This window comes from Chiloscyllium plagiosum, chromosome 1, assembly GCF_004010195.1.
Source record: "Chiloscyllium plagiosum isolate BGI_BamShark_2017 chromosome 1, ASM401019v2, whole genome shotgun sequence".
Taxonomy (NCBI): Eukaryota; Metazoa; Chordata; class Chondrichthyes; order Orectolobiformes; family Hemiscylliidae; genus Chiloscyllium; species Chiloscyllium plagiosum.
The window spans coordinates 50,916,208-50,927,356 of record NC_057710.1 but is presented as its reverse complement, the minus strand read 5'-3'; the positions used below and the strand labels follow the sequence as shown (position 1 = coordinate 50,927,356).

General features: G+C 39.9%; 1 protein-coding gene across 6 annotated transcripts in view; it reads right to left on the bottom strand.

Annotated features, from left to right (window-relative positions):
- Nucleotides 1-210: 210 nt before the first annotated feature.
- The window catches only part of celf4 (CUGBP, Elav-like family member 4), a 1,180,733-nt gene continuing 1,169,794 nt past the window's right edge, over nt 211-11,149 (bottom strand). For 5 of the 6 annotated variants that reach the window (XM_043685031.1, XM_043685094.1, XM_043685141.1 and 2 more), the window contains one exon: nt 211-436. The gene's annotated coding sequence lies outside the window, so the exon portion shown is untranslated. Of the gene's footprint in view, nt 437-3,135; nt 3,213-11,149 lie in introns of all 6 variants that reach the window. The other variant, XR_006310714.1, reaches the window with a different exon arrangement.

Genomic DNA, 11,149 nt, shown 5'->3' with positions numbered 1-11,149 from the left:
TAAACTTTTCAGACTGTTTTAGGAACAGTGTGAGAAGGAAAGAAATCCATAATTTACATACGACTACAAGTCTGCAATAAAAAGTTTGGTCCTTTGGTCCCTAAAATACCTAAGGAATGACAGATAGTGACTGTTACCACGTGTGACCATGGCAACTGTATCCATGATGACAACAGGCACTCCTCATCAACTTGTTGCTCTACAAGCCCCTAGTATCTTTATAATTTTTTTTTCTCTCCTTTCAGGCGTTTAAAACTCATCCTTCTGCAGAAGTGATACATTTTGTAGAGACTTAACAGCCTAAACAATCAGAGCAGTCAAAGATAAAAGTCTGAAGAAGTCTTCAGCTTGATTGGCGTATGCTGATATGTCCAAAGGTTTATTTAACAGTACTTTTATTATTTTTTTGTACATGCGGTCCTCTCCAGTTTCCGCCCTAAAAGACGAAGACAAGACAAAGTAGATTAGAGATGAGAATGTGAGACAGTACAAGATCTACACCAATCATGTTTCACTGTAGGTATAATCTAAAGAAACAGCATCCGGCTTTTTCTGCCTTCAATCTGAAAGTCTGGGGATTGTATCTACAAAACATACCTTTTGTGAACCCTTCAGCCTTTTCAAAATCAAATGGTTTGTCACATTTATGTAAGTTTTAATTTAATGGTTTGACCATGTAAGAGTAATTCCTTTTTTATGAGTAAGGCAGGGCGAGATAATTCTTGTATTGTCAAGTCCTCAATATTAGCCGTCATACAGCTAAGCTGGTCACTCATAAATTCAGTAGTGAGTTCATGAGAAACTTTACCAGCGAAAGGAATGCTTTACCAAATTGATTAGTAAGGTGACTATCATTGATGCATATATAATGAAAAGAAATACAAGAATTTGGTGATGGGGATAAATGAATAAGCTTGGGAAGGGGTTTATGCGGAATTTAAGTACTGTCATGTACCTAATAGACCAAATAGTCAGCTTATATGCTACAAATACTTTGCAACCATACTAGATGATTGATTGCATTCAGCAGTAACACACAGTGCATATGAGTGAGAAAAATTACAGTGTGTGGGACTTCCAGAAAATAATAATTTATCTAATCCTAAATGCATAGGCCTGTAGTGAATGATAACTAAGGGATATCTGAATCAAACACAGACTCTGCTGGAGAAACTCAGTAGGTCTGGCAGCTTCTGTGGAGAGAGAAACATAGTTAGCGTTTTGAGTCCACTGTGACTCAGTTCTGAAGAAGAGTCAAATTAGACTCAAAACGTTAACCTGGTTTCTCCCTCTACAGAGGTATCAGACCTGCTGAGTTTCTCCAGCATTGTTTGTGTCAGTTTTAGAACTAAGGGCAAGTAGCTCAACAGGTCTATTTGTGGTGTTTGTCAATTAGACTACAAATGTCAATTTTACTAAAGCAGCACTGAGCAGTACAAACACAACGTTGATGTATGTCACTAACATCAGCAACGGGTTGGAAAATTATTTTTTTTTATATTCATCGGTTCATGGGATGTGGGCATTTATTGCTTCTCCAGAATTGTCCTTAAGAGCCCAGAAGGAAAACTCAGTAAAACTTGCAAATGACACAGACTGGTCCGATTTGTATACTTCAAACAGAGCTCCAGCATGACTAACACATTCATTTCCAAGTATTTCTACTTTTGTTTTAAGGTTTGTTCTCTTCAAGAAAGTGGTGGTAAAATCTTATGGGTGACCTCACATTAAGAATTGCATCCAGTTTGGTCATGGAGATATAAGGGAGAAAGTCAGACCTAGGGAAGGCGCACATAAGACCTAACACCCTGGTGGAAGATGATTGAATTCTGAAGAAAGACTGAGGAATTTTGGTCACTTCAGCCTTGAAAGGAGCTAACTAAGAAGGGTCCGTGGAGATTTACAAATCTACTCAAAGCATATACGACTTAGAAAAGCTAAATCTAGACCAGTATATCAGCAATTGCAACTGGTAATTAATGAAACTCATGAAAGACAATTTTGGGAATGTCACCAGGATGCATTAATGCTGGGAATAAATTTGGAACCAGAGAAAGGAAGTGCTGCAGCCCCTATAGAGATCGAAAGCAAATGCTTTGGATGGGTGAGAAGAACAGATATAATAGAAACATTTTGGAAAGGCTGCAGTATTTGAAAGGATAAGCTTTAAACAAAGTTGATTGCTAACGGTTTTGACATTCAGCCCGTAAATAGGGATACTGTCTCTTTAAGAATCTGCACTACGTTTTTTTAAAAAATGCAACGCTATATTAAACAGCAGAGATAATGTTAATCTAAAGAAAACTCTCACAGCAGTTCTGTCCACGGCTAGCAGGCAGATTCTGCTTTACACTTTTAAAACAATAGAAACTTGAACTGCAAAGACCCACTTTAGTGGAAGTGACATGCGGAATATCAATCCATGCTGGCAGGTTCCCACACTGTTGGTTAAACAAAGAGCAAACCGTACACAGCAATCGAACAATTACAACAGCAAAAATAAAAAAACAATTTCAAAGGACCCTTTTTCAGTTGCACAAAAAAAAGCACTTTTGTTCTCAATGTTTTTACTGAAAATGAATCTGAAATTGCTGGAATTGGAAGGCACGGTTTGGCCATTTTGATCTTGTTTGCCTAAGTTTGGATTAATGACTGCTATCATCCAAAGTTTTTTTTTGTCCTAGGCTCTTCAAATGAAAAAGGCCCCCTCCTCCAAAAAATAAACAAATCACAATAGTTTTGGTGCAAAGAAACTGACCACACATTTTATTATACAGGTAAACCTCATTTAAATTTTTTTATATATATAGAAGGATTGGGAATCAATGTTTTATGTGACATCTAAAGAAGCAAAGAAAGCTGACAGGACTAAAAGAAAAAAAAAATAAAGAAATCATAATTTTTAAAAGAACCACCGCAAACACTAAACTAAAATGAGCACAGCAAGAATAGTGGCAGCACACAGTCAAAAGGCACATGTGATCATGACTGGCCAATCATTAACTGATACAACATCCAAGAAAAATGCTTTCACAGCACCTCCACGAAACTTGACGGCATGTCATGCAACCAATCGTTGAGCTTGTTACATGACGCCATCAGATCACACTTTAATTTCTAGTTGACAGAACTTACGCAGTGGACCGTTTTCTCCATTTCATTGTATGGATACTTTTCCTACAGCCTGAGACTGCGGGTTATGACTGTCTCTGCTTGGTTTGGTTTTTGATCGAGTGACAAAAGAAGAAGAGAATTTTTGTTTTTTGGAGGGGGAAAAGTACCAAACACAGCATCAGTCAAAAGCAATACTTGCAATCGAAAAACAAGAAACCAAACTTAAGGAAATGGATGAAGCCTTGCAAAGGCGTATAAGATTACAAACACATGGTTAACAATAAATGTAATGAATGCAGTGGATGCTAAAAAAAAACATGATTAAGTGCATGATGGCTGACAGACATTGGTTACAGAGTAAAAACATTTCAATGTTTCACTAATAATAATAGACCTGAATCCCAAATTCAGAGTGCCGGCTAACAGGCTGTTCATCAAATGAGAAAGAAAGTAACTGCATTTGGTATTCTCATTAGAAAAATAACAGGAGCAAATAAAACAATATTACACTTACAACGGAGAAAGTAACTTAAAGAAGAACATTTCCAATCCTTTTCCTGATCTGCCTGAGCCAATTCCTCTTTGTTGAAAGAATGGTCACAAATTCTTCAATCCTGAATTGGCTTCAGGAAGGACAAGAGTTGGAGTTGCCCTTTTTCTCTTTGTCTTGGAAGATCTGTTTTCTTTACTCATACTCTCTCATTGACCAGTTCAACCTCTGTATTGCATGTTAAAAGTGTTTTGTCTTAAAAACCCAAATAATACCAAAAATAAAGAAAAAGTTATATCCTCCATTAACTTAACTGCATTTGGGAAATATCAGTATTTTGGTATCAATTCACAAATGAATTAGTTGCTTTGCGTCAATCCTTTAACCAGTGGTGCCGATATTTTGGGAATTATTTGGTATCATCATATATTCACACTTTTCAGATATGAGGAGCGTTAGGGCTTCCACATTATTCATTGACTCTTTTGGATGTATGTCTATGAATGCAGCTCCGAAAATACCAAGAAGAACTAAACTTCAGTATTATTAAATAGAAATTGCATGGTTCTTCTCATTTGATAGTGTTCTCCCATTGCAGAACTGTGTCATAGACCACAGAAAGATTTAACACTTAACTGATCTCAGCCACATTAGATGGAAGGATGCTGCAACCAGTTTAAGGAGCTCTGAAATAGGAAGACAGAAAATAAGCTAAAGTTTTCCAAACTAAGTATGGCTCAGCTCTTCAGGATATGAACTTCTTTGAGAGACAAACCTCGACACCAATCATCACAACCACACCCCAGAGAAATCGCCGAGAATTCATTTCAGGGAAAGCTTCTGCCTGTTACAGTTGGAAGCTATTTGAATCAAACAAACTGCAGGAGCTCATAGATACTCATTAGACATCGGTAAAATATCTTCTATCACACACATATCCTTTCTCAGGAAATTGACAAGTTACTCTTTAACGGTGTGTTATGTTACCAGTTTACCACTTACCAATTTATAAAGTGTGACAACCCTCTAAGAAATGCAAAACTTTCTAGCTTCTCTCTTAATTATTTGAATACTCATTTTAACCACGTCCAAAGAACATCCATGAAAAACAGTTCAGTTACCAGCAGTGCTTTCTCCCAGGGCAATCCACCAATGTGAAACTATTCTTCACAGATGAAACAAAGATCAAAATGATAAAGGAGACTGTAACTTTAAATTACAAGCAATGCTTGAATAATTGAGAAGCAGAGTTTCATCCTAATGCCAATACAAACATTTAATGGACTCGTCAGAATGTCTTTTTAAAGGAAGAGAATAGGTAGAAGATTCCCATTAAATTTCCTCTTGGGAACAGACAGCTTGCTGATCGCTCATTGACTTTGACACAAATTGGATGGCCAAGGCTATTCATTGAGAACTAGTCTGTTCTTCTGAGAGAACAATGATCATATTAAGAATAGTAGTGAACGATTATTTTTTCAGAATTGAGGAAAGGTCACTCACCTTCTTAAAGGCAGTTTGGGATATGCAATAAATGCTGACCTAGAAAGTGTTCCTAACATCCAAGAAAACCTGTGCAGTGATGTTCCCCAGAGACATACAGTCTTAGAGATGTACATCATGAAAACAGACCCTTTGGTCCAACTCATCCATGTCGACCAGCTATCCTAACCTAATCTAGTCCCATTTGCTAGCACTTGTCCATACGCCTCCAAACCCTTCCTATTCATGTACCCATCCAAATGCCTATTAATTGCTGTAATTGTACCAGCCTCCACCACTTCCTCTGGCCCCACCCTCTGTGTGAAAAAGATGCCCTTTAGGTCAATTTTATATCTTTCCCCTCTCATCCTAAACATATGCCCTCTAGTTCTGGACTCCCCCATTCCAGGGAAAATACTTTGTCTATTTATCCAATTCATGTCCCTCATGATTTTATAAACCTTTATAAGGTCTCCTCTCAGCCTCTGACACTCCAGGGAAAACAGTCCCAGCCTATTCAGCCTCTCCCTATAGCTCAAATCCTCCAACCCTGGCAACATCCTTGTAAACATTTTCTGAAACCTTTCAAGTTTCACAACATCCTTCCAATAGGAAGGAGACCAGAACTGCACTCAATATTGTAAAGGTGGCCTAAGTAATGTCCTGTACAGTCGCAACTTGACCTTCTAATCCAGATACTCAATATCTGAATGATATTGAGTATCTAGATTACCAATAAAGGAAGGCATATGACCAATAAAGGAAGGCATATCAAACGCCTTCTTCACTATCCTGTCTACCTGCAACTCTGCTTTCAAGGAACTATGAACCTGCACGCCAAGGTCTCTTCGTTCAGCAACACTCCTTAGGACCTTATCATTAAGTGTACAAGTCCAGCTCTGATTTGCTTTTCCAAAATGCAGCACCTCGCATTTATCTAAATTAAACTCCATCTGCCACTGCTTAGCCCATTGGCCTATCTGATCAAGATCCCAATGTACTCTGAGGTCACTATCTACTATACCTCCAATTTTGCTGTCATCTGCAAACTTACTAACTGTACTTCCTATGTCCTCATCCAAATCATTTATACAAATGACAAAAAGTAGTGGACCCAGCACCGATCCTTGTGGCACTCCACTGGTCACAGGCCTCCAGTCTGAAAAACAACCCTCTACCACCACCCTCTGTTTTTTACCTTTGAGCCAGTTCTGTATCCAAATGGCTAGTATTCCCTGTAATCCATGAGATCTAACCTTGCTAACCAGTCTACCATGAGGAACCTTGTCGAACGCCTTACTGAAGTCCATATAGGTCACATCTACCACTCTGCCCTCATCAATCCTCTTTGTAACTTCTTCAAAAAACTCAATCAAGTTTGTGAGACATGATTTTCCACACACAAAGCCATGTTGACTATCCCTAGTCAGTCCTTGCCTTTCCAAAAACATGTACATCGGTCCCTCAGAATTCCCTCCAACAACATGCTCACCATTGATGTCAGGGTCACCGATCTAAAGTTTCCTTGCTTTTCCTTACCTCCTTTCTTAAACAGTGGCACCATGCTAGCCAACCTCCAGTCTTCCGGCACCTCAACTGTGACTATTAATGATCCAAATATCTCAGCAAGGGGCCCAGCACTCACTTCTCTAGCTTCCCTCAGGGTTCTCGGGTACACGTGGCCAAGTCCTGGGGATTTATCCACTTCTATGCATTTCAAGTCATCCAGCACCTCCTCCTCTGTAATATGGACATTTTTCATAATCAAGAGGTTGTTATGAGAATCAGTGTACTTTTGTTATTCACTAATAACCTGGACATGGCTGTTGAAAACTTGTAGTGAGCAGCATGGTGTTAGGAGACCAGGCAGAAGAAGATTAAAATGACTGAAAATGGTTACTAATTTGGCGAAAAGGTGTCTGGGGAAGATTATTAACTGAAACAACAGCTTCCTTAGTCTAAAAACTGAAAGAGCTGCACTAACTGTAAATCAGAAACAAAAACAGAAGTTGCTGTAAGAGCTCAGCAGGTCTGTGAAGTGATATCAGAATTATATGCAGAACATAGGTTGGGGGGAGGAGGCAAAGAGTAAACAATAGGTGGATAGAGCCCAAGGAGAAAGAGGGAACAGTTGGACAGACAATGGAGTCTCTAATGATCTGGAAAATCTCAGCAGGTCTGACAGCATCTATAAGGAGAGAAAAGTGCTGACGTTTCAAAATGTCAGCTCTTTTCTCTCCTTACAGATGCTGCCAGATCTGCTGAGATTTTCCAGCATTTTCTCTTTTGGTTTCAGATTCTAGCATCTGCAGTGATTTGGCTGGGAGGGTGAATAGCTGCTAATGGAGACTGTTAGTGGCTAACAATAGGCAGTGTGTAATGGCAGACTATGTGATAGCAAGGCCTGGTGTGTGTGGTAGGGGGCTGGGACTTGGGACTTCAAATCCTAAAATGATTGAACTTGGTATTGAGTCCAGATGGCTGCAGGGTCCCCAAGTGGAAAACCATCAGTTCTGAGGAAGGGTCACTGGACTTGAAACGTTAACTCTGATTTCTCTTCACAGATGCTGTCAGACTGGCTGAGCTTTTCAGCAACTTCTATTTATTACCATAGTCTGACTTTTTTTATTCACTCATGGCACGTATTTTTTATTGACTTGGTGGCTGGCCAGCATTTATTGCCCGTTCCTAGCTGCCCTTGAACTGCATTAGAGACAAAATACTACAGCTGTTGGAATCCAAAGTGGACAGACAGGAAGAACACAGCAAGCCAGGCAGTATTAGGAGGTAGATAAATCAACGTTACAGGTGTAACCCTTCTTCCTGAATGGCTTGCCAGGGAATTTCAGAGAACAGTTGAGAGTCAGCCACATTGTTGTGGATCTGGAGTAACATTTAGCCTAGACCAGATGGGGATTCTTCCCTGAAGGACATTCACAAGGTAGATGGGTTCTTCTGACAATGGTTTCATGGTCAGTAGATTTTTAATTCCAGATTTATTTTTAATACTGAATTCAAATTCTGCCCTTGTGGGATTCAAACTCAGGTCCTGGAACATTAGCTGAGTTTTTGGATTAATATTCTAACAATAATACCACTAGGCCATGGCTTGCTTTGATGTTAAATTCTGAGCTAGAATAATTGTAGCCTTCATAGAAAGTCAACATCCAAAGTAACAAGATTAAAATAACACACAAAGGGTCTTGTGAAATGCATATAAAAGAGTCCTGTTACATAAGAAGCAACACTGCAGTTGTTGCTTGTATATTGACAGTTTGATAAGGAATATCCTTGAGAAATGCAGAAAGAAGCTTCCATACCAGGTTGGTTCACAATCTGGTATTGATCATGGGATATAGGGAAGGGTCTGATCCACATCAGTGAAGACCCCCAGGTAATCATATCCACAGGTTATATATCAAAAATGCAGTTTTCAGTATACAGGCATTAAGGGATTTAACAGCATTCCCACGGATGTTCAGTCTCAGACAGATAGAAGAAGTCCTTTTGCTCACAGCAGAGGAGTACTGAACTCCAACTGGCACAGGAGCTAAAACCTGGAATGTGGTTGAATAAGATGCATTGTGAAGTCCCAAGGATAAAAATGATAAGTGAACCTGGTAAACATCATGAGATCATGGGATGACCTACAGCAGTCTATGCACTTCTCACACAGTCATATGATTAACCTGATTGGATGTGTATGTGGCCAATTAATAATACAATTGGTTCATAACAGCCAAAGGTGGGCTAAAAGCTAATGTATCAAAAGGGTATGTTTCCCTTTGTTCACTGGATTGCTGAGCGGCTTTCTCTCCCCCAGCGATAAAAGAATAAACTCTGATGCTGGAAATGGAGCTGGGTGTTGAGTGATTCATTTAATCATTCCACCCCAACAGACAGAACTATTTTCAAGTGGATGTAGACACATTGCCAATATGGGCAGACACATGGCAGATGAAATTTAACACATGGCATAGCGAAATGACACACTTGGATGGGATACAATGAGGAGACACAAAAGGAAATGAATGGCACAATTTTAAAGCTATGCGGGAATAGGGAGACCTGACAGTGTATGCACACAAACAAAGGTGTGGATATGGCAAAACAACTTGAGAAGCCTGTGGAAAATGAGTAGAGTGTTCCGTGAGGACTGGGGAATCCAGAACCAGAGGGTCACAGTCTAATAGCATGGGCTAGGCCACATAGGATTGAAATGAAGAGAAATGTCTTCATCCAGAGAGCGGTGAGCCTGTGGAATTCTTCGCCACAAAAAGTGGTTGATGCCAAAACATTGAACATTTTAAAGAAGGAGTTAGATCTTCAGGCTAAAGGACTCAAAGAGGATGGGGAGAAAGTGGGAAGAGGGCATAGAGCTAGATGCTCAGTTATGATCATATTGAATGGTAAAGCAGGTTTAAAAGACCTAATAGCCTACTCCTGCACCTATTTTTTGTTTCTACAAGATCCTTGATTTTATAAGCAGTGAAAAAGAAAATAGAAACAACAAATTAATATTACATCTTTAAAAAAAAATATGTCTCAACAAGAGCATTGTGCTCAATTATTGGCACCAAACTTTAATGGATGCCAAGATACTCAGATACGTAAGAGATTTACTAGAAGGTTACAAAGCATAAAGACTGATGAGGCGGAGAGATTGGAGATGTTTGGATTGTCCTGAGAGTAGAGAGTTTAACAGGAGATTTGCTGGGAGGTGTTCAATATAATGAGGGGCTTTGATAAAGTATTTAAAGGAAAACTCTTTCAGGTGGTCGTGGGACTGAAGATGAGGGAGCAGAGATTTAAAGTAATTGCCAACAGAAACAAATCTGATATGCAGGAAACATAAGTTATTCAGTGGAAACAGATTCAATACGAACTTTCAGAGGGGAATTTTGGTATTACATGAAAGAGAAAATATTTGTAGAGATTTGGGAATATGACATGGCATTAGGGCTGAGTTGGATTGATCTTTTAACGAGCTGTCACAGGCATAAAGGTCCAAATAGTCACTTCTTATCTGTATCATTCTTAATTTGCTCTAACAGTTGCTTTATGATTTTAGCTACCCCAATGCAATCACCCTCAACCTTTTAATCTCAAGGAAATACAAATCAAATCAAGAGAAACTGTCCCTAAAATTGGTATAGTTTTTGTAGATCTAGTGCTGCACCCTCTTTAAGATAAAATATCTTTCCTGAGGTAGGATGTCCCAAATTTTTTAAAATTCATGGACTTTGGGAATCACTGCCTTGGCATTGTTGTTCATTCTTAGTTGTCCTTCAGATGGAGGTAATGAGCTGCCTTCTTGAACCATTATAGTTCATATAGTATCGGTACACCCACAGTCCTATTAGGGAGGAGTTCCAGGATTTTCACCAAGCAGCAGTGAAGTATCAGTGAGAAAATTCCAAGCCAGGGCAGACTGCAGCTTGCAGGGCACCTTGTACTTGGTGGTGTTCCCATGGATCTGCTGTCCTGGTTCTTCAGGTTGGTAGAGGTTGTGAGTTTGAAAGGTGGTGTCTTCAGTTGCTGCTGTGCATGCATCAGTGCTGGGAGAACTGAATGTTGAATGTGATGCATTAGGAGCCAATCAAGTGGCTGCTTTGTCCTTGATAGTGTTGAGCTTCTTGAGTGTTGTTGGAGCTCCACCCATCCAAGAAAGTGAGGAGTATGCCATCGCACTCCTGACTTGTTCCTCGTAGATAGTGAACATGTTTTGGGAGTCAGGAGCTGAGGTATTCATCACATAATTCCTACCTAGATTACACCTCCTCCCACCCTACCCCCTGTAAAAATGCCATCCCATATTCCCAATTCCTTCGCCTCCACCGCATCTGCTCCCAGGAGGACCAACTCCAATACCGAACAACCCAGATGGCCTCCTTCTTCAAAGACCGCAATTTCCTTTCAGACATGATGATGATGCTCCCCACCGCAGCTCCTCCACTTCCCGCTCCTCTGCCCTTGAACCCCGCCTCTCCAATCGCCACCAGGACAGAACCCCACTGGTCCTCACCTACCACCCCACCAACCTCCAGATACATCGTATCATCC